The sequence below is a fragment of the Pleurodeles waltl genome, chromosome 2_1, assembly GCF_031143425.1.
Source record: "Pleurodeles waltl isolate 20211129_DDA chromosome 2_1, aPleWal1.hap1.20221129, whole genome shotgun sequence".
Lineage (NCBI taxonomy): Eukaryota > Metazoa > Chordata > Amphibia > Caudata > Salamandridae > Pleurodeles > Pleurodeles waltl.
The window spans coordinates 797,734,479-797,758,601 of record NC_090438.1 but is presented as its reverse complement, the minus strand read 5'-3'; positions in this window follow the sequence as shown (position 1 = coordinate 797,758,601).

The following is a 24,123-nucleotide window of genomic DNA, read 5'->3' as shown; positions in this document are numbered from 1 at the left end:
GGTCTACATAGGCACTGTAAAACTCTACTGGTAGTCCGTCTGCGCCGGGTCCATTTCCTCTAGCCATCGTCCCCACTGCTGTGGCTATGTATGTGGGGGATATTGGTTCCTCCAGCGCTCGCTGAGCCATTTCCTCCAATTCGGGAAGTCGAAGGCCCTCCAAACACTGCAATTGAGCTGGGTTTAAGGCCTCTTGTGGGGGGACATATAGTAATGAGCAATAATTAGTAAATCTAGTGTTTATATCCCCTTGCCCGTAGAGTCTCCTCCCTGTTGGGTCCTCAATCTCCATCACCAGAGAATGTTGTCTCAGCAGGGCTGAGAGCCAGGCCAGTAAGGCCACTGCCTTGTCCCCCTCCATGTGCTGTCTGGAGATATCCTTTTTGTAATCAAATCATCGCAGTTTTTCAGTTGCCAATGCAACTTTTTCCCTAGTTTCAGTAATAAGAGGGGATAACTCCAGAGCCCCGGGTCTCTTACGTTCCAGTTCTCTAAGTTCTTCCTTGTGCTTTCCATTCCCCCCCTCTAACAATCTCCTGACCCCCACTACACCAGCTAGTTTCAGTAATAAGAGGGGATAACTCCAGAGCCCCGGGTCTCTTACGTTCCAGTTCTCTAAGTTCTTCCTTGTACTTTCCATTCCCCCCCTCTAACAATCTCCTGACCCCCACTACACCAGCCATGCACTGACCTCTGATAACTGTTTTAAATGCCTCCCATTCTAGTGCGTGGGAGGAGGCAGTACCCTGGTTAAGTTCAAAGTATTCTCTAATTGTGTCCTTGATGGATTGTCAGAAGGCGCTATCTTCCAGTGATTCTACTCTAAGTCGCCAATCCAGCATTTGGGAGCGATCCCTTTTCCAGGCCGACATAAGCAGTAGAGGATTGTGGTCAGATACTGTGTGGCATAGACACTCAGCTTTTATTGGTGTGCTATTTACTTCAGGGGATGCCAGAAAAAGTCTAATCGGACATGTAAGTCATTTAAAGGCGAGTAAAAGGAGTAATCTCACTCCAGAGGGTGTTAGTGTCTCCAGCAGTCCGTGAGGTCCCAGTGTTGTTGCCAGTTAGTGAAAATCTTAGCCATCCTATGAGTGGGAGAGTGCTGCAGGGGGGGATGGGATCTATTTAACTCCGTATTTGCGATACAATTAAAATCGCTGCCTATTATGGTTGCCTTAGTGAGGTGCGATCCCAGTGTGTGAGACAGGGTGTTTAGAAAGGTGCCTTGGTCCTGATTGGGCGCATAAATTCCTCCCAGTGCAATGTCCCTACCCTCCAGTCTACCGGACACCAGGACATAGCGGCCCTCCTTGTCTATAACTACAGTCGTTTTTTGGAACGGTACTCCTGGTCGTATCCACACCAGGACCCCTCTTGCGTAAGCCGAGTAGGCTGTGGTGTAGACCTGACCACGCCATCGTTTAGCTATAGTCTTAACCTCCTTATCTGTTAAGTGTGTTTCCTGGATGATTGCTATATGCACTTCACGTCTCTTGAGTTGACTATAGACTTTATGGCCCTCATTACAACCCTGGGGGTAAATCCTGCTTACCGCCATGCTGAAGGTCGCCAACATACCGTGGCCGTGGTGGAAATCCGCTACAGAGATTACGACCCACATCTCGTAATCTGCCACAATACAGACACCCACACAAGTCCGCCACACCACATGTCAGTGATAAACTGGGGATACCAAAGCCTACACCGTCACACCAACAGTAATACGCCCACACTATCACAACCCACAAATCAACGCAGCAGTCTATCATCCGCGGTAATCCATTGGCGGTACACACACCGCACTCAAAATACACACACATTTACAAAACACAACCACATTGGACAATTCCACATACACACACCTGATACACATACACACACCACACCCACACACCCAAAACACTATAAAGCACACACCCACATTACCCACAACCCCTTACAAATTTTTTTTTGGAAGACGCAGAGAGAGAGAGAGAATAGCAAACACAACACCAGCATCCACAGGCACAGAACACCATCACTCATACAACATCCACGCACCTCAAAGAACACACACCAACACAACACATCACACAGCACAACAAATATCACCTCACACATCACCCACACCACATTATGGCACCTCAAAGACACCCCAGGTTTTCTGAGGAAGAGCTCAGGGTCATAGTAGAGGAGATCATCCGGGTAGAGCCACAGCTTTTCAGATCACAGGTGCAGCAGACCTCCATTGCTAGGAAGATGGAGCCATGGCAGAGAATCGTCGACAGGGGCAACGCAGTGGGACAGCACCCCAGAACATGGGATGACATCAGGAAGAGGTGGAAGGACCTATGGGGGAAGGTGCGTCCCGTGGTGTCCAGACACCAGGTAGCAGTACAGAGGACTGGCAGTGGACCCCCACCTCCTCCCCTACAACTAACAACATGGGAGGAGCAAGTCTTGGCAATCATGCATCCTGAAAGCCTCACAGGAGTAGCAGGAGGACTGGACTCTGGTGAGGCAAATCTTTACTACCACATCCCCCACCCCACCTGCATGCCATCACATACCCCACCCTCACCCCATCACTCTAACACATCACATATGCCCCATCATCACAACCCACCTATCCCAATACCTAGCCCTGCATGCAACACCTATGCATGGACCCCCACCACCAAAGCATGTCCAGTACAGATACCCACCCAGACCCCAAAATCACTACTCACACAAGGGCAAACACATTACTGCAAGCACTGGAGTAGAGGGTAACTCACCCATTGCACAAGATGACACACACAGATACAATAAATATGCATTTACACCCCAACAGGACCCATACCCAACGTCACTGGACAGGAGGTGCCAGACATATCCAGTCCCCCCACAGAAAAGGCCCACAGTGATGACAGCAGCTCTACACGCCTGGATCAAGATGACCAGCCCGGCCCATCAGGGACCTCTGGACAGTCGGTTACCCTGCCACAGTCACAAACCACCACTGAACCCCCCCTTCAGGAAACACCACCACAGCACCCACCCAGCGGGCCCATACCTCTGTCCCCAGGACACCTCAATCAGCAGTGTGTCCACCACTACAGGGACCCCAGGCAAACTCACCAACCCAAGACAATCACGGACCTAGGGTCAGTGGCAGTGGGCACACGGTTCCGGGGACAGAGGCACAAGATAACAGGGAAACTGGGAGGACTGCTGTGCGACAGGGGGAGGACAGGCCCAGGGAACCCACTCTCCATGAGGCACCCTCAAACATCATGGGAGCATACCATCATTCCCAGGAGACCAGGGGCACGGTACTGGCCAAGTTTCAGGGGAACCCAGCGGCTGCAGGAGGAACAATACCTGGGGATCAGGGAGGACTTGAAGTCCATCAACACCACCCTGGTCACTATTGCAGGTGTGCTGGCAGACATGGCCAACACCATGAGGGACACAGTGGCACACAAATGGGCCCCTGACACTAGCCTGAAAAATGAATAGCCTTCCACCTCCGCCGGCGCTAGTGGACAGGAGGTCCCACCACAGGACCAACAGGCCACCAGCACTCCACACCCTGCAGAAAGAGAACCAGCCCACAAACGGTCCCTGAGATCCCGCCACAGGACCAACAAGCAACCAGCACCCCACCCCTGCAGGAGAACCAGCCTACAAACGGTCCCTGAGATCCAGGAACAAGACAGAGAACATTGCCAAGACCCCCGCCAGGAAATAACACTCTCCTGATTGTCACCTTTGTTGTCCCAATTTGTCGCCCTGACAACTTTGAACTGCCATTACTCCACTTCCTATGCCCCCTTGAACAATGCACCTGTGATACCAAGAGACTGGACTCTACCATGGACATTCCTCCACCATCCCCCCAGCCCATTGCACAGCCCCCTCCACTTGTTATCACAGATATAAACACCCTTGAATCACAAATCAAACTGGAGACAGTCTGTTCTTTCACAAATGTGTAATTGCATCCGCTCAGAAATATAGCAATGTCAATGTTCATGTTCACATACCAATGATCAACAGTTTTTGGGCAGCAGTAAACATAGCAGAAGGCAGAAAGTGTGACCCAGATCTGTGAAATGGAAAGCCAAAGTGACATGTCAGGGTCCATACACAGAGGTAAAAAGGCAGTTTCAGGCAATGTCCAACAGTAGTATGATATGAGAGGATCAGTGCCAGTCTCTTACGAGTGTCTCACTGGAAGTATTTCATGATGATGTTGTTTCAGTTGTCTATATCTTCTTCTTCTACCTTCTCTTCTTCACTGTCCACAGGCTCCACAGCTGCCACAAGACCAACATCAGGCCCATCCTCCTGCAGAAAAGGCACCTGGAGTCCTAAGCAAGGTTGTGCAACATACAGAATGCCACGATGATCTGGCACACCTTCTTGGGTGAGTAGTATAGGGAGCCCCCTGTCAGATAGAGGCACCGGAATCTGGCCTTCAGGAGGCCGAAGGTACGCTCTATTATCCTCCTAGTTTGCCCATGTGCCTCATTGTAGCATCCCTCTGCCCTTGTCCTGGGATTCCTCACTGGGGTCAGTAGCCATGACAGGTTGGGGCAACCAGAGTCTCCTGCAATTATCGAGAGACAACTGTCATCCTCCAAACCTTAGGTACTGTCCCATGCCCAGACACCTATGTCAACTGTGTTGGGACCTTGGGCTCACCTATTAGCCACACACGGTGTCTCTGGAGTTGCCCCATCACATAAGCGATGCTGCTATTCCTCAAAATGTAAGTGTCATGCACTGAGCCATGGTACTTGGCATTCACATGGGAGTTGTACTGGTCTGCAAAACACACCATCTGCACATTCATAGAATGGTAGCTTTTGTGGTTTCTGTACACCTGTTCATTCCTGCGGGGAGGGACAAATACCACATGTGTACCATCAATGGCACCAATGATGTTGGGGATATGTCCCAGGGCATAGAAGTCACCTTTCACTGTGGGCAAATCCTCCACCTGAGGGAAAACGATGCAGCTGTGCATGTGTTTCAGCAGGGCAGACAACACTCTGGACAACATGTTAGAGAACATTGGCTGTGACATCCCTGATGCCATGGCCACTGTTGTTTGAAAGGACCCACTGTCCAGGAAATGGAGTACTGACAGGACCTGCACTAGAGGGGGATTCCTGTGGGATGGCGGATAGCTGACATCAGGTCTGGCTCCAACTGGGCACACAGTTCATGGATTGTGGCACGATCAAGTCTGTAGGTGATAATGATTTGTCTGTCTTCCATTGTCGACAGGTCCATGTATACTGGAGGATGACGCCATCTCATCACCTGCCCCAGCGGAAGTGCCCTATGGAGGAGAAAGGTGAGCAGGGGGTCATACACCACATAGGTTTCACAAGGCTGTTTAGAACAATTGTGATGTAATCGGTGTGTGGCGCTGTCAGTCCGTATTCCTGGGCAAAAGTTCTGTGACTCAGTTAGTTGCCCTGCCATGTGCCCCATGAAATGGTGTCTGTCTGACCTGTAAGGAGGGACAAGGGGAAATGAGGTAACTGCGCTGGCTTTGTGCAGTGTCGCGGTAGGCGGTCAAAGACCGCGGGGCTAATCAGCATTGGTTATCATCCAGGAGCCAATGACGATGTACGCCGGCAGTGACGGTATGCTCCGCCACGGACGTGACCACCATTTTCTATCTGTTCACTCACTTGATAACTGACCTTTAAAAGGCGAGGACCTACACTGCAAGTGCTGCTGTGACCTGAGTCTGGAAGCGACAATGGCTACAGTTTCTGGGGAAAGGGCCCCTGCCTTAACCGCGGAGGAATTGAACAAACTGGTGGTTGGGGTCCTCCCCAGTACACGCTACTCTACAGTCCTCCAGACAAACAGGTGAGTACACTGTGAGCATGATGCATGGCACATGAATGTATGGAGTGGCGTGGATGGAAGATACAGGGGGAGGCAGAGGCCAGCATGTGAGGATGGTGAGTGTATGTTTTTCTGGGCCAGGGTGGGAGGTTTGTGACCAATGAGAAAGAAGAACCGGACGAGGAGGGTAACATCCATTCTTACTTCTCTTTTCTTCTAGGTCAGAGTCCACTAGAAGAACGGGATTTGGCGTGCCATCGCCAAGGAAGTGCGGACCCTGGGAGTCTACCATAGAGGGAGCGCCCACTGACGCAAAAGGTGGGAGGATCTGTACCGCTGGACCAAGAAGACGGCAGAGGCCCAGTTGGGGATGGCCTCCCAACGTGGAAGGGGTGCCAGTCGCATCATGACCCCCCTGATGTACTGGATCCTGGCGGTGGCATATCCTGAGTTTTATGGGCACTTGAGGGCATCACAGCAGCCACAAGGGGTTGAGTACACATCAGTACACTGATTCAGCTGACTCTGCACACTTTATGAGGTTTCTGGGTGGGGGAAGAGGGCTGTGGGTTCCCCTAGGCCAGGGCAGGCGCGCCAAGGTAGGTCCATTGTTTGGCAGGCTCAGTGGCACTCCAAACCCAAAAGTGGTAGTGGCCCTCTACACCTAGTCAGGCTCCTGTGGGTTCCAGCTGCCCATCAAATGGGTCTAGGCAGAGTCCCCCATGGGCATGTGCTTTTCCCCTGAACTGTTAGTGCATGGGCTAGTGCATAGGGCTGCTCCCTGTGTGTTGTGTCCGCCAACGGTAGTGGTGTTGCAGGCATTGACCATATGTCTCTTCTGTCTTTCCTCCCCTTTTTGTTTTGTCTGGTGACTATCTTAGGAACTGGTAGTGCATGGCCTAGTACATAGGGCTGCTCCCTGTGTGTTGTGTATGCCAACGGTAGTGGTGTTGCTGGCATTGACCAAGCGTATCCTCTGTCTCTCCCCCCCTTTTTGTTTTGTCACCCTGTCCTTGTGTGCATTAGCATCATCTGGCAGAGGAGCAGAGGCACCAGCCACGGAGGGAGCTGCATCCCACATGGGCCCGGAGGCCGAATCCACTGACGGTGAGGGCACCAGTGGGACAGAGGGCGAGGGGAGCACCATGACAGGGGCAGGAGGGGACACCACAGACAGCGACTACTCCTCCGATGGAAGCTCCCTGGTGGTGGTGGACACCGCTGTGCCAACCCCAACAACAGGTACAACTGCCATCCCCCCTACCAGCACCGCTCTCCAGCAGCCCCTCGGCGTGTTTCCCGTGCCTGCTCACTTAGGAGGGTGGGCATCTCCTTTGCCCCAGGCACCTCAGGCCCTGCCCCTGTCAGCCCTGTTGCCCTCAGTGAGGAGGCTACTGACCTCCTGAGATCCCTCACTGTTAGCAGTCAACCATTCACGGGGTCGAGAGGCATTTGCAACAAACAAATGCATACCTGGAGGACATTCACTCTGGCGTGGTGGCCCAGAGGAGACCATTTCAGGCGCTAGCCTCCGCACTGATGGCAGCCCTTGTCCATGTCTCCATCCTCCCACCTCCAACTTCCTCTACCCAGTCCCAATCCCCTCAACCCCAGTCTATCCCAAGCACACCTTCAGACCAGAATTCATCCAAATCAACACACAAAAGTGGCTCAGGCAACCACAAGCACCACACTTCATCTCACAGACACTCACACAAGTACCATCCCCATGGAGACACACCAACATCCAGTGCCTCCACTGTGTCCCACTCCTCTGCATCATCCGCCTCCCTCCCAGTACCATCTCCACTCACACCTGCATGCGCTACATCCTCATCCACTACCTCCATCACCAGCACGCCCATCACTACACACCTCTCACTGGCAGTCACCACCCCCACATCCATGCACACGTCCCCTGTGTCCTCTCCCACTATGTCTGAGACTCCTCCTCCCAAAGTCCACAAACGGAAGTACCCACCCACCCAATACCCATCCACCTCACAACAGCATCCAGCCCATGCACCTGCACCCAAACTCAGCAAACAGACACCTCCTACAACCACTCCCTCTTCCTCCACTCCCAAACCCTCTCCCTCTTCTAACCCCAGTGTGCCTAAGAAGCTTTTCTTGGCAAACATTGACCTCTTCCCTACTCCTCCCCACCCCAGTGCTTCCCCTCAGGCTAGGGTGGCCAGAACCCCCAGCCACCAAGTCGGCATCTACTGTGGTTCCTGCAGCTATCAGAGGCTCAAAGGGGGAACCCGTCAGCCCAGCCAGTGTGCCACCAAACCCTGCTAAGGCCAAAACCATTCCACCACCTGGCAAGGTGAAGAGGGGGACAGCATCCAGCAAGGGGAAAGAGCCACAACCACCCAGCAAGGCCACCTCAAAGACTTCAGTTGCCAGACCCAAGGTCACACCACTACCTGCTAAGGTGAGGAAGGGGCACAAAACACCAGGCAAGGCACTTAAGCCGTCCGAGGCTGCAGGTGAGGGCCTGGTGCATACAAGCACAACTGCCAGCACCGCTGTTGGAAAATGGGTTATTGGTAGGGCAGGTAGGTACCTACACCTAGCAACAAGCCACTAACCTCCACATAGGTACAGTTAGGTCTCAGTAAATTAATCCCAGCTCAACCCTTGGTAGCTTGGCAACGAGCGTCAAGGCTTAACTTAGGAGACAAAGTGTAAAGCATTCAAATATCACAAAACAGTAATTAAATAAAACACAGGAAACAGTTTAAAAATCCAAAACCAATTTATAAAAATAGTTTATATTTTTATCTTTAAAATGACACAAAAACGATTAAAATCGGATCAGGGGAACCGGAGATATGAATTTTTAAAGAATTATTACTTTTCTAGCGCTTAGAAACAAAAAGCGCCAATCGGGTCATCTGGTTGCACCTCGACCGGGGCAAAGTCAAACTTTCAGGCCGACCGCGATGGAGCCCTGCTCGGCTACAGGTCGCGGGAGGCCTCGGTTAAAAAGTTACTTAGTCTTTATTTTGAAGTTTTTCTTCACCGGGACGAACCTGCCAGTTGAATCCGACCTCCTGGAGCCCTTGTCCGGATACGCGATGTGGGTTTCCTCGGTGGAGACTTTTACCTTCGGACTTAGTCGTTTTTTCGAGATGAAAATCCTTCGACCGGGGTAAACCTGGATCTTGATCCGACGTCCATGGAGCCCTTCTCGGATACGATGGCTGGGAGGTCCCGGTCAACTTTTTACGTTCGGACTTAGTCTCTTTTTTGGATGTTTTTCTTTACCGGGACGAACCACGAAGTCAGGCCGGGTCGCGGTTGAGGCAAGCCGGCTAGAATTTCCGCGGCGGGTCGGTCCCTCTCTGGAGCTTTTTTCCAAAAATTCTCAAATCTTTTCCAAACTTCTGGGGCTTCACCCAGATGTTCTTTTAAGGTTCTTTTGGGGTCCACAGCTCACCCCAAGGGTCCAGAAGTTCTGTGATGGTCCTTGGGGGGTGCGGACTTCAACTCCCAGAATGCACCTGGCGCAAACTCCTTTTTGGCCACTGGACAGTGGTCAGCTGGTCGCTTTCTTCAGGAGTTGGTGCAGGGGACTCTGGTTTAGCAATTTTTCACCTGTAGCAAACAGGGAGTCCCTCCTTGAACCAGTTGAAGCCAGGCAAAGTCCTTCTTGTGGTGAAGCCCAAGTGTGCAGCTGGTGCAGTCCTTCTGAGTGCAGGGTCCAGGTGCAGGCCAGGGGTCCAGCAGGGCAGTCCTTCTTCTTCTTTAGTTCCTTTCTTGTTGAATTCTGGAGGGGATCTGAGGCGTGGGTGCAGGTCTGCCAGTTTTATCCTTGCTCCTGGGTGAAAAGCAGGGGGGCCCTGGTTCTCCAATCAGGGACAGGGTCGTCCCCCTGTGATGACCACTTCCTGGGAAGTGTGGCAAAAATCCATCCCAGAAGGCAACAGTCTCTAAAAATCCAACATGGATGAATCTGATTTTTGGAGGTTACATCTGGCTGAGCCCACCCACTGGTGTGGCTAAAAATCATAAACACACCCCTCTCCTGCCCTCTCCTAATCTAATCAAGGGGGCACCTAGTTGTCTGGGGTTGCAGGATGTGGGGGTGTTGCTGGGTGCTGCAAATGTCCTTCTCTGCCTTTGAAGACCAGTTTGGCAGCCCTCCCCCTTCCTGCCTCACCATCTGCTGAGGGGAGATTCTCTCCCCCAAGCACATTCCTTTGTGTGAAGCCAGGCCACTTCACACCTCATTAAGGCAGCCTGGCAGAAGCTGCTGCAGGCTGGCCAATCAGAGCACAGCAGCAAAAACAATGCAGAGCTGACATTGGCAACTTTTTAGGTAAAGTCTAAACTTTTTACCTGAACAAGTTATATTAAATCCAACAACTGGAAGTTGTGGGATTTATTACAACAATTAATTTGATACCAAATTCTTGGTATGTAACATTTAAGGAGACTTTAAAATTTAAAATAAAGTCTGCCCATTCTAGCCTATGAAGGCCATTTACTTCAATGAGGGAAAAACGAATTTGGCTGTTTTTACCTCACCAGGGCTTATAAATCTATTTTTATAAAGTACCTGCTTATAGTTACATGGCACCCAGCCCTAGGGGCACATAGGGCACACCTTAGGGGTGACTTATATGTAAAAATAAGGTAGTTTAAGACTTTGGAAGTACCTTTAATTCCAAAGTCGAATTTGCATATAACTTTAATTTAAAAGCAGCCAGCAAAGCAGGCCTGCCTTTAAAATGACACTGGGCACCTCAGCAGTGCACCTAGGTGTGCACCACCTATGCTGTGGTCCCTAAACCTACATGCCCTACCATATACTAGGGACTTATAGGTAGGTTAACTTAGCCAATTATAATTAGCCTAATTTGCATATTGATTTTACACAGAGCACAGGCCCTGGGACTGGTTAGCAGTACCCAGGGCACCATCAAAGTCAGGAAAACACCAGCAAAAAGAGGAAAATGGGGCAAAAAGTTATGGGGCCTCTGCAATCAGCCCTGTTTTCTGACAACCGCCACCTGCAACGTGGCCAGCACCGGCAGCCGCCCCGCCGCTAGCACCACCGCAAGCACCGCCACCTCCACCGACACCTGCACCGACACCTGCACCGCTTCCAGCACCACTACAGTCAGCAGCAGCAGCCCCAGTGAGCAGCCATCTGAGGCAACAGGAGACGGGCTGGAGCCTCCCTCCACCACTGGCAGCACTGCCACCTGCCCCACCACCAGCACCGCCGCAAGCACCGCCACCTGCACCTCTGACAGTACCACCACTACCAGAAGCAGCAGCCCCAGTGGACAGCCGTCTGAGGCTGCAGGAGAAGGGCTGGAGCCTCCCTCCACCACTGGCAGCACCCCCACAAGCACCGGCTTGATGGCGTTGGTACCGCCCCGGTAAAGCTGGCGGATGGGCGGGTTGTGATGGGGGGGCGGTACATTGTCTTCCACCTGTCTGTTGGCGGTTACGGCCGCGGTATTTATTGTTACCACCGTGGTGGTCGGAGTGTTAAAGCGGTTGGCTGTATTGCCGGTTTCCGCCGTGGTCGTGATCCCATTTTTTTTACCACTGCTTTAACACCGACCGCCAGGGTTGTAATGAGGGCCTTTATTTCACTTTTCAGTGATATCTCAATATTTACTTAATACATCTTTAATAATTTTGACCTGCATTTATCCAGATAAGCATTATATATTTTTCTAAACACAGTGTGGTGTATTTTTGTCGTGCTATATGGTGTTGTTGTATGATTTATTGCACAAATACTTTACACATTGTCTTCTAAGAAAAGCCTGACTGCTCAGTGCCAAGCTACCAGAGGGTGGGCACACAATAATTTAAATTGTGTGTGACATACCGTGACTGAGTGAGGATCCTTGCATGGACAGGGGGTAACCTTGCTGCCGACCAAAGACCCCATTTCTGACACATGTGATTTGTCGGATATGGTGTTTTGTGTCGGTCTGTCTGTCCAGTCTGCAGAGACCAGGGCCTGTCTATTGTTACTCACAGCAAAAGTCAAAATCTGGGCTAGTATCAATTCCCTTTTGCAATGCAAGTGTGGCACTGTGCTAACACCCTCTATTCCTGCACAGCATGTGATGTTGCCAGATCATGCCTCACTGCCAGTATGCAGCTTCCTGAGCCTCTGTCCACTGATTACCTTGGGAACTGCATTGGGTGCAGGGTGGTGATCTGTGACTCATGTGCTCTTATCAACTCTGACAACATGTGTCAAATAGCCATGACAGGTCCCTTGATCCCCCTGCCTTGTTGTCTCTTTCATCCAGCTCAGATGTGTCCTGGTCAAGCTCCTTGCATTTTGGACATTGCATATCTGCAAACAGTATGTTGTTAACTGATGTGCCATGACATCAGACTCTGTGGTTTGGGCATAAAGCGGGACATGTACAATGGACAGCCAGGTTTCTTTTAAGATACTCTAGGTTGAGTGAACACACATGTGTGGAAGCTTGTATTGTAATGTTGGTGTGACACACAGATCCCCACCCCCGAAGTAGCATGTGCCATCATCTGTCCAGACATGGAGAGGCTAGACTCTTTGTGTGCTCAACATGTCACTCCTTTCTTAATGGCCCAAGTGCAATGGGTCAGTCTGTAGGCTGGCTGTGACCTGTAGGGACTGTATGCAGCGGGTGACATTCATAGGTAGTAGAATTTGCGTGCATTGTTTGCTGGGTGGTTTACCTGTCACTTCCCACTTTGCGTGATGTGTTCCATTGTGTTCTTGGTCAATGTCATGTGGCTAGCTCATGTCCCATAAAAGTCATAGTTGGCCTTCCTGGTCAGTGCAGGGACTGAGCAGGGGTGTGTGTAGGGCACCCGATTGGGGAGTGTTTGTTGTCGTATCCCTGTGTCCAAAGACTGCTATGTACCACATGTAGACAGGATGATCAAGACAAGATATTATTAGCTTTGTGCACTGACATGTATGTGACTCAGCCATTTTCTATGGGACGTGTGGACATAATATGCTTTCTTGTCATTTGCAACCATGCAGGTCAATGCCCATCAGAAGAAGGGGATCTAGAGAGCCATCACCAAGAACTAGCAGAGCGCCCACTGTCAGAAGAGGTGGGAGGACCTGAGATGCTGGGCCTGGAATATTGCAGAGGCCCAACTGGGGCAATCCTCCGAACGATGATGGAGTGCCCTTCGAACCATAACCCTTCTAATGGCCTGCATTTTGGCAGTGGCCTACCCGGCTTTGGTTGGGCGTTTGGGGGCGCCACAGCAGTCACAAGGCGGTGAGTACAAGGAAAGTGCATGCTTGACCCTTTGCCAGGTGATTGAGTGAGGGATAGACTGCTCCCCCTGACAATGTGGGATGTGTCATGTGTCACAGATCACCTGGAATCAAATTGGTGAAGACGGGCCATGTGTTTTCATCTGTTGTGCTCATTCTTTTGGAGCTGGGACCTAGGACTAAACTGTGAGGAACTCTCAGTCCAATTGCACAGCAGGAAGCAAATATGGCTGTGCTAAGTGTACAAACTATTCAGTTTTACCTTCTCTGTTGGGTGTTAGTTTCCACCAACAGATCACCCCTCCCAAATGTCACAGTACAAAGCTAGGTACGATATGTTTAGGTTGCATCTGCAACCCATGGGTAGGTTTTCTCCATTATTTGTTGGGTGCTCATCCCTCACAGCAGTCTATGATGTACGGGTGTCCATTATACACGTTACATGACTTATATGGCAAAATCTTTGCAGCTGTAGCAAACTAGTTTCCCTTGGTAAGTGCGGAATGTGCATTGTCATGGGTGATGTGTCATCAGTTTAGCCAACATTCCTTGTGACTACATGTCTGCATGTGCTCCATTTCCACTAGGATACATATCTATGCATTATATGTAGGCATGTGCTAGACATACAGGTGGGATGATGTCTGGAATCTCTCACATATATGTCCACAGGGTCCTGTTGTCATCATATGCTGTCAGGCAGATACATTCATACCTCATAGTATGCCTCATAGTATGTCATTAGTCATGTGTAACTGCAGTAGCTATGATGGACATGACAGGTAGGGCCAGGGATTGGATCCACTTCATGATCATTTGTACCCTTGATGTGGAATTGATGTTGGTTGTAGGTGCACAGTGCCTGTGTGTTGATTGGAAACTGTGCCCTGACTGTTGTGATGCATCATGGATTGAATTGCAGTGATGTTTGCATCACATATGTTTGGAGTCAGGGATTCAACCACAGAGAGATGCTATGCTTGTGATGTCTGAGATGTGGGTACTGATGTTGCTTCTCATTGTACAACAATTTGGTGTCCTTCCGTTAATGGTTGCAAGGTATGTGTCCCTCCTTCCTGCACGGTACAGTTGTCTACTACAAACACACTCCAAATTAAACATGGAGATGGGTGTGAGACATTGGTGGGAGCTATCCTGGGCCTTACATGGCCATTCTTGAGTGTATTCTGGAGACAACTCTCCATGATGTTTAGGACCTGACTTCATTGTTGTTACTTGCAAAACCAAGTGTGGGGCACATCTGAGTGACCTTGCTACTACCTCCTTCACTCATTATGGGTAGGTGTCACTTGTAGAACTGTACATTGTTGGGATCTGTCCATAGTGACATGGATGTTTCCATGTCAGCTAATCTAGGTATGGCATGTTTGTGCCAATGTTGTTTGTATTTCCTTAGAAACATCTGCTGTTGTTTATACATTACATCAGTGCAAGTTAGATGTGTGCATTGGCTGGTGTCTGTGTGACTGGTGGGGTACCTTAACATAGGATCCAATTATTGGCTATTGGTTCACTGGGGTGTGCTGCAAGTTGCACATGTTGGGGGTGGAGTGGTCACCTAATTGTGGTTTGGTTAGTGTGGTAGCTAGACTTCATCCATGCTATTGTAATTGACTGAGATTACCTTGTAATTCCAAATGGATGCAAGGTTTTATACTGACACATGATGGCCACTCGAGATAATGGTTTGTTTTTTCCTCTCAGGGTTGTGATTGAAGTGTTTTAATGTCCATGTTGTGACCTTAATTCACTTTCTTTTGGCAGCATCAGCACCGGCAGGTGAAGGAGATGGACTGAGAAGAGTGGGGAAGCATCTTGCCACGGGACCTTGGATCAAAACACCACTGACACAGAGGGACCGAGTAGCCCAGAGGGCAAGGGGAGTGCCACGGTGGAGAATGGATTTGCATCTACATCCTCAGATTCCTCCTCCAGTTGCCACTCCATAGTGGTAGAGGACCCATCGGGGAACCCCCAGTGGCATCTTTGTTTGTCACCCCCACATTCTATCACCAACCTCCTTGTTGCTCCCTACCCAGTTGGCCATGCTCACTCATCCAAGAGGGCCGCCATCTCCTTTGTCACAGGGACCTCTGCCCCAGCCCCTATTACCCATGCTGCCCTCAGTGAGGAAGCTATTGATCTCCTGAGGTCGATCTCTGTGGGTCAGTCTGTCATTGTGAATGCCATTCTGGGACTGGCAAGCCAAGTCCAGCAGAGCAATGCATTACTGGAAGGCATTGAAGGTGCAATGGCTGCCTACAGAGATTTTTTCAGGCTCTGGCAGCTAGTCACACCTTTGTCTTTCGTCCCCCCTTCACCTTCCTCTTCCCATTACAAATCCCCCTTTCCCAACCCACACAAAACACACAGACAGACTTGCATTCATCCACCTCAACAGACAAGTGTAGCACACACAAACACAAGCACCACAAGTCACACTGGCAAACATACAAACAACATCCACTCGCAGACACAGCAACAGTCACGACTTGTCCTGACACCCCCTGTCTTTGGTTGGCAGTCAGGTTATACCCTGTCCAAGCAAGGATCCTCACTCTAGTCAGGGTAAAGGAGAAACACACCAGGTTAACCCTCACTCACCCTCTTGGTAGCTTGGCACGAGCAGAAAGGCTTAACCCAGAGACAATGTGTAAAGTATTTGTACTAACACACACAGTAATACAGTTAAAATTCTACAAAATGACTCAACACCAGGTTAGAAAAATAGCCAAGATTTATCCGAACAAAACATGACCAAAACAACAAAAAACCAACATACACAAATAAAGTTGTGAATTTTTAGAGAACAAACATAAACATAATGCTTAGAAACACAAAGGCTTCAATTAGGTGATATCAAGACATTGTGATATAGTTGTTCCCAACAATCCAACGCCAATTGCGGCCACGGAGTCGCACAGATCCCCAGGTACAGTACCTTGTGAAAATGAGGAAACAAGCTGGTCCATTGAGTCGTGGATCGCGGCGTCGCTGGATCCGAGGTGGTGTTGGTTCCGGTGCTGCGGAGAGAAAGAGCAGAGGCATCACTAAGAAGCGTCAGGTCCTTGCTGCGGAGCAGTAGAGGTGAGGCGGCACAAATTGTTGGATCCACACACTTCAGGCGGAGTCGATATCCCATGGTCAAAATGTGGTGCAGCGACTTCCATGGAGTTTCGGTTGCAGGCGGCGTCACGGGATTCAGCAGCGGTGCTGGTCCGGAGTCATCTGAAGGTGGTCAACTTGGTTTTTCTTGGTTTTTCTACCAGATTTTCCTTTCAAGGGCCCAGGGACTGGATTAGTCACCACTTAGCAGGGCAGGAGTCTCAGCAGAGAGTCTAGGTGGTGGCAGAGAAAGTCTTTGATGGCCCTGAGACTTCGGAACAGGGGGAATGCTCAGTCCAAAGCCTTGGAGAGACCTCTCAAGCAGGAATGCACAACAAGGTCCTTTCTTTGCCCCCTTTCATAGGCAAAAGCAGCAACTGCAGGATAGGCCAATAAAGCACAGTCACAGACAGGGGCAGCACTTCTCCTCAGCTTTTCAGCTCTTCTTCTTGGCAGAGGTTCCTCTTAAATCCAGATGTGATCTAATGTCTGAGGTTTTGTGTCCAATACTTATACGCATATCTGCTTTTGAAGTAGGCAAACTTCAAAGGAAAGTCTTTGTTGTTCACAAGATCCTGCCTTGCCCAGGCTAGGTGCAGACACACACCAGGGGTGTGGAGACTGCATTGTGTGAGGGCAGGCACAGCCCATTCAGGTGTGAGTGACCACTACTCCATCCATTCTAGCATCAGGCTATGCAGGCTACACCTCAGCTCCCTTTGTGCCACTGTCTAGAGGAGATTCACAAACATCCCAACTGTCAGTCTGACCCAGACAGGGAATCCACATACAGGCAGAGTCACAGAATGGTTAAAGCAAGTAAATGCCTACTTTCTAAAAGTGGCAGTTTCAAACTAACAATCTAAAACATAACTTCACTAACAGCTGTATTTTTAAATTGTGAGTTCAGAGACCCAAAACTCCATATTTCTATCTGCTCTCAAAGGGAAGCTGTACTTTAAGGATATTTAAAGGCAGCCCCCATGTTAACCTATTTGAGAGATAGGCCTTGCAACAGTGAAAACCGAATTTTGAAGTATTTGGCTGTTAGGACATTTAAAACACATCAGTAAATGTCCCACCTTTAACATACACTGTACCCTGCCCTGTTGCAACTTAGGGCCTACCTTAGGGGTGCCTTAAATGTATAAAAAGGGTAGGCTTAGGCCTGGCAAGAGGGTACACTTGCCAAGTTGAATTGGCAGTTTACAACTGTATCCACAGACACTGCAGTGGCAGGCCTGAGCCATGTTTAGAGGACTACTCATGTGGGTGGCACAACCAGTGCTGCAGCCCCACTAGTAGCATTTGTTTTACAGGCCTTGGGCACCTCTAGGGTACTTTACTAGGGACTTACTAGAAAATCAAATATGCCACTCATGGAAAAGCCAATTACACATTTAAATTACACAGGAGCACTTGTACTTTCGCACTGGTCAGCAGTGGTAAAGTGCCATGTACCATATATAGCAGAAACAGAGCCCAACACACAGTTAAAACATTGGAAGCAGAGGCAAAAAAAGACTGGGGAGACCACGCTAAGGATGCCAGGTCAAACAAACCACCAACCCCAGTATCACACATGACATCTGGCACACCTACAGATACCACATTAACAGTCACTGATAGAGCCACCACACCCATTCTACCCACAGACCCTCAGACATCAACCCCAGTCACCACACCCATAGACACCAGAACCACAGACACTCCTACATGCAGCACATCCACCATACCTGCAGTCACCACCAACAGACACAGCATCCCCCTACATCCCCCTGCACCACTGCCTCCCTCAGCCCGAAACACATGAACGTCTTCACCCACCCACCCAACACACACCAACCACACACAAGCATACCTCCTACAAACATGCACCCATGACATCCACACCTACATGTCAGACAACCACTTCCTCTACCTCCAAAACTCAACATCCTTCTGATTCCTGTACCCGTGTGCCTAAGAATGTTTTCCTTTGTGATCTTGACCTTACCCTTGTTGGCCCCACTGTACCACCCAGGAAAGGGCTGTTTCCCTCCCAAAGGCCATCTCTTCCATCTCCAATGCCTCCCTTGCATCCCCTGCAAGCACCCATACCCCTTCCCCACCAAGAAGAAACCTGTCCTTCCCAAGAAGCCTCCCCCTCCCGAGCCCAAGCCCAGGCCCAACCCCCTTCCCAAGACCAAACCCAAAACCCCACCCCCCTTTTTCATCCCCCCAGATCATCGCTGAGGTACTTGCCTTCCCCCTTGATGCCCTTACCTTTGGAGGTTACATGGCAGTCAGGAGTTAAGTAGGGGCCCAACACTGTGGCTCTCATTACGACCCTGGCGGACGGTGCAAACAGGCCGGCGGTCATTACCGCCACATTATGACATTGGCGGTTTGGCATATGTACCACACCGTCTGCCATGGCGGTAATGACCGTCAGGCTGGAGACAACAGTCTCCAGCCCAGCAGCCGTCACTAGTCCACCGGCGGTATCATGACCCCACATACCGCCATGGATTTAGTGGAGTTTTGAACCACCACGAAATCCATGACAGTAGGCACTATCACTGCCAGGGAATTCATTCCCTGACACTGATTGGGGTCCCCCCCTTCCCCTGAGTCCACCCCCAACACCCATGACCCCCTACTGCCCCCCAAAAGGTAGAAGGATCCCCTCCCCACCCGTCCCCTGACCCCCCTCATGCACGCTCACACCACTGACACACATACACGTGCACATACATGCACACATGCACACATACATACACGTAACATTTCCCCTACACACGTTACACATCCTGCATACATACACACTCTCACACACCCCCTCTAAACACTCACACGCACACCCCCATGCACGCACACACCACACAACACCCTCCCACCCCCTCCCCTGATGGACGATCACCTTACCTGTTTCGGTGGTCCTCCGGGAGGGAACGAGACCTAAGGGGGCTGCTCTGCTGCCAACACCCTGTCACCAGAACACCGCCACGCCGAATACTGGGACATAATTCAGTGGGTGGTGTTCTGGTGACGTGGCGGTGATGGTGGAGCAGCCTCCACACCGCCGACCGCCAGTATGGCTGCTAGTGGCTCTCCATCCAAAAAAGGGTCGCCAGCAGTCATAATATGGTTGGTGGAAGACTGCTAACACTGATGGTCTTCTGCCCTGCGGAACCTCAGCGGTCTTAGGAAAAGACCGCCAAGTTTGAAATGAGGGCCTGTGTCTTTTGGCCCAAAAATGTTGGACTTGCCTATGACTTTGGACTTTAGTTACAAAACATTAGTTTATAATAAAGCCAGCCAGTTGTTGGTTTGTTCCATGGATTGTGGTGAGTTGTGCTAGTTTGATTGCATTTGAGTGTGCATGTGTCCATTAAGGTGTGTGTCCCTCGCAGCTAGTTGGTGTAGGGGTATGTCCCATGGAGTGTGAGATGTGCATGCTTTGTTGACCTGCCTTTTCTCATCGTGTGACTATCCAGGACAATTGGTATTGGTATTACTTGTCCCTGGAATCCAATTGGGGTCAATTCCTGTGCACATGTTGTTTGTGGCCCTGTTCAACATCATATGTGTCCCAGTGCAGCCTTTTTCCATGTATGGTTCTGAACTCCCATCCCGGCTGTGCAGGTATTGTTGTTGTGGGGAACTTTGTGTCTTTTGCCTATTTGTCTCTGTGTGTATTGTACATGGCATTGTGCTTCCATTGTGCTATGTATGTGTGTCATGTGTGTGTTGATTGCAGGGTTGTTTGATGGTGATATTGTGTGTGTGCCATGGCACATGTATGTATATGTGTGTTGTATGTGTGGGCAGTCCCTGGCCAGTGTTGGGTGTGAGTGTGTGGAATGTATTTGTGTATGTGCAGTAGTTGTGTTGCACGGCTGTCTGCAGGTGAGTATCTCCCTTTATACTGTCTGTTTCTGCCTCTTGATACGTGGTGGTTGGACTGCCACAGTCACACTGGTGGTGTGCAACCTCCTAATAGGTCTGGTGGAAACAGATTCTCCGCTGCCCTGTTTGTGCTTCCAGGACACTGCAGTGGTCTGTGAAGCCTGGCGGTGGTGGCAAACCACTGGCGGTCTTCTATTTGCACACCCGCCAAACTCAAAATACAGAAGTCCGCTACACCAGCCAATTGGACCGCCAAACTTGCACTTAGCCCTAGAGTCAGAAAATACCACAAGGTCACAGAGTGTGGTTGACACTGCAGTGAATGATGTAGCAGGATGTCTGTGACGTGTGTTTTTAGTGAATATTGTACTAGGATGTCTTTGTTTAGTGAATGTTGTGGAACAAATGCCCTCCTTTTCAGTTAAAGCTCTGGCAGAATAAGCTTTCATGACTTGCTCCTGCACAATAAACGCTCATATCAATCCCCATCATGTACTTTAGGCTTCTTAAATTGTTGATTAGGTGCCATACGGGTTGTTTCATGCCATTTTAGGAAAACTCATTGGGAAAGGAAGTGTTCCTGTTGGACGATCTATTTGATGCAGCGTCCTGGTTAAATGAAGGGTGAGGGGGCGGGGAGTGGGGTCCAGGAAAGGTCACAAGGTGTTTGGAGTTGAACTAAGTGATTACGCGGAGACTCTGACATTTCAAAAAGGTGTTTTGGAGAGGCAGTAGTCACTGGGAACTGATAAAAGTAAGCTACAGAACTAACATATAAATGCATATAAAAGTGACTGAATCTTCAGGTTCTTTTTTTTAAAATAAAATAATTTCGCACTGGAAACTAAGTAGATACAGCCTTTGAGAAGTTGGCTAGTGTAAGTACATTTGAATAGACATTCACATGTGTGAAATAGAGCTTTTGCAAGAGAGAGTTGTTGTACATTGCCATTTCTTCCTTCACATATGAGAAACAAAGAAAGTGCACTGTTCAGTGTACAATTAAAAGACATTTTTCATTCACTTTGACTCATCAGGATTGTCATCTCTTTTCAGATTTCTCTTACTGCAGTATCCTCCCTAACATCCTCTCGCTTTCTTTGACCTCATCGTTATTCTAGCGAGGTAATTCTAAGAAGAGGTGCAACAGAAAGGTGGGATCCTGAGAAAGTACTGTCCCCAGGGCATCAGGTCTCACTGAACAGTAAACTCACTGACTCCCAGACATTAACTTTCTCAGAATAGCCATTGTAGATGACCTATGTAAAATAATGATGAGTATGTAGCAAGACTCAGCCACTGTTTGCACAGAGACACCTGCACTGGTGGATAATTTTTCTAAGTTACATACACAAGTTCCTTCTACATCACTGTATACTACTCTGGCCGCAAGTACGTTTCTCAGACGCTGGCGCTTCTCATCCACTGAGAGTCTGGTTGTGTCTGTAACTGTGCCTTTTCTGGTTCCTTTAGCATCACCAGAAAGGTCTACGGAGTAGCTAATAAGGTATAAGTCTTCCTAAGACAGGTACATTTACATTTTATGGTGCTGCGAACAGCCTTCCCAGATGGCCAGTCCTGGGTGTAATTTCTCATTTTTTCATCTAAGAAAGGATGATGTCGCTTGTAGTGTACTTTTTGAAAATTCTGACCATATCAACTCTATACATATGGGCACATTTTCAGCAGATGTTTGAGAAGGTTCTCGGTCAAAGGACAGTTACAAGAACAGGCATATAGGGAGTTGTTGAAACTAAAACAAGATAATAATGGTTTAGTCACTTATTTGATCGTCTTTAATAGATTAGTAATTGGAGGTCTAGTTATGAGTTTAGCGATCTTGCAACATCTAAACTCGTGGCAGCAGTCGGACAACCGTACTCCTAGTGGTCCAACTGCAAGATTATGACCCTGGCTGTCACACCACCGCCACTGCCAGGATCAAGGATTCCGATGGGTTGGCGGCAGTCAAAGTCATGGTCAGCCAAAGCTGTGCTGAGGTCAGTACTGCTGTGCTGATCACAACTTCCCTTTCTGCCAGCCTTTTCATGGCAGGGTCCCTCCCGTGAAAAGGCTGGTGGAAAGGCAGTGCTAGGGGCCACAGGGAGAGCCCTGCACTGCCCATGACCATGTTGTGGGCAGTGGGGGGCCCCCTGCCAGCACCCTCGGATTCTGCATCGTCTGCTATAGCAGACGGTGTGCATTCCAAGGGAGCTGGGGCACTCTCTGTGCGATGGCATTAGCCTCGGCTCCCTGAGGAGCCAAGGCCAATGCCGCTTACTGTTTCCACTGGGTTGATAGGTGGAAACCTCCTAATATGGAGGTTTCCATTAGTCAGTCCAGTGGAAAAATTGTAATTGGGCTGGGGAGGTCCTACAGCTCCACAGTGGTCTCCTCCCCACGGGGCTGGTGGGCAAACTCCTAATTAGGGGACACTGCGCAGTCCATAATGTCTGTGGGCCACAGGGCCATATCACATAGGTCAAGGCCCCACTTGACTCCTGGCTCAACACAGAGAGAACACTGCTGGAGCATCAGATCAAAAAAACACAGGCACCTCAGGGGGAAGGGGAATGGGGGGCACCTCAGATGGAAAATGGTACAATGCCACAGCTCCTGGAGGGGGCTACGTGCCCTCTGCGATGTACTGGGGAGTGCAAGGCTACAGTCTCTCAAGTGGGTGGATTAGCCACTGCTTGGTCCTGGGGAGTGCAAAGCCACAGTCTTTCAAGTGGGTCGTTTGCCCACTGCTTGGTCCGGGGGGGGGGGCTTGTGCCCAGTGTGCTTCATCCTGTGAAGGAGGTGGTGAGATGATACTTTCTTCCACTCGTTCTGAAGGAGGCTCTGTGCCCAGTGTGCTTCATCCTTGCAAGGAGGGGGTGAGTGGATGCCTTCTTCCACTGGTTCTAGAGGGGGACTTGTGCCCAGTGTGCTTCATCCTGGCAAGGAGGGGGTTAGTGGATGCCTTCTTCCACTGGTTCTGGAGGGGGCCTTGTGCCCACTGTGCTTCATCCTGGCAAGGAGGGGGTGTGTAGATGCCGTCTTCCACTGGTTCTGGAGGGGGCCTTGTGTCCCAGTGCTTCATCCTGGTAAGGAGGGGGTGTGTGGATGCCTTCTTCCACTGGTCCTGGAGGGGGCCTTGTGCCCTGTGATGCAACACATAGGGAGTGCAAGGTCACAGTCTCTCACCTGGGTGTCAGATCCATGAGATTGACTGTGGGCAGGATGCATGACACTCCATGGAGGCAGGACTACAGTGAATCCGCTGACGGCGAGGGCTGTACACTGGTGGCAGTGCCGGTGCTGGTGGCAGTGCTGCCAGTGGTGGAGGGAGGCTCAAGCCCTTCTCCTGCAGCCTCGGACGGCTGCCCACTGGGGCTGCTGCCAGTAGTGCTGGTGGCGGTGGTGGTGTCGGTGCCAATGCTGCTGTCGGTGCTACTGGCGGTGCTGGTGGCAGTGCTGCCAGTGGCGAGGGAAGGCTCCAGCCCTTCTCCTGCATCCTTGGATGGCATCACTATTACCGATTCGCAAATGTGATACATGGCACTTTGCGAGTCACAAATAGCGATTTCTTAAAAATCGCTATTTCCGAATAGCAAAGGGCCGTGATGATACATCTGGCCCACTGTTTCTGTCACACCATGCAATGCATTGTACATTGAGGTAATGTTAAGAACTGACCAGATGTTCATCATTTCGACCCCTAGAGTACAACCGCTGAGGATGAATAGGAGATATCCACCGTGCACAGGCCCCTGGTGGAGATGGCAACAATGGAGGACAGACACATTATCCTCACCTACAGACTTGATAGGTCCACAATCCAAGAGCTGTGTGCCCAATTGGAACCAGACCTGATGTCAGCTATCTGTCAGCCCACTGGGATCCCCCCTCTTGTGCAAGTCCTACCTGTGCTCCACTTTTTGGCGTGTGGCTCCTTCCAAGTGACAGTGGCCATGGCAGCAGGAATGTCCCAGCCAATGTTCTCGCTTCCCCCAGGTGGA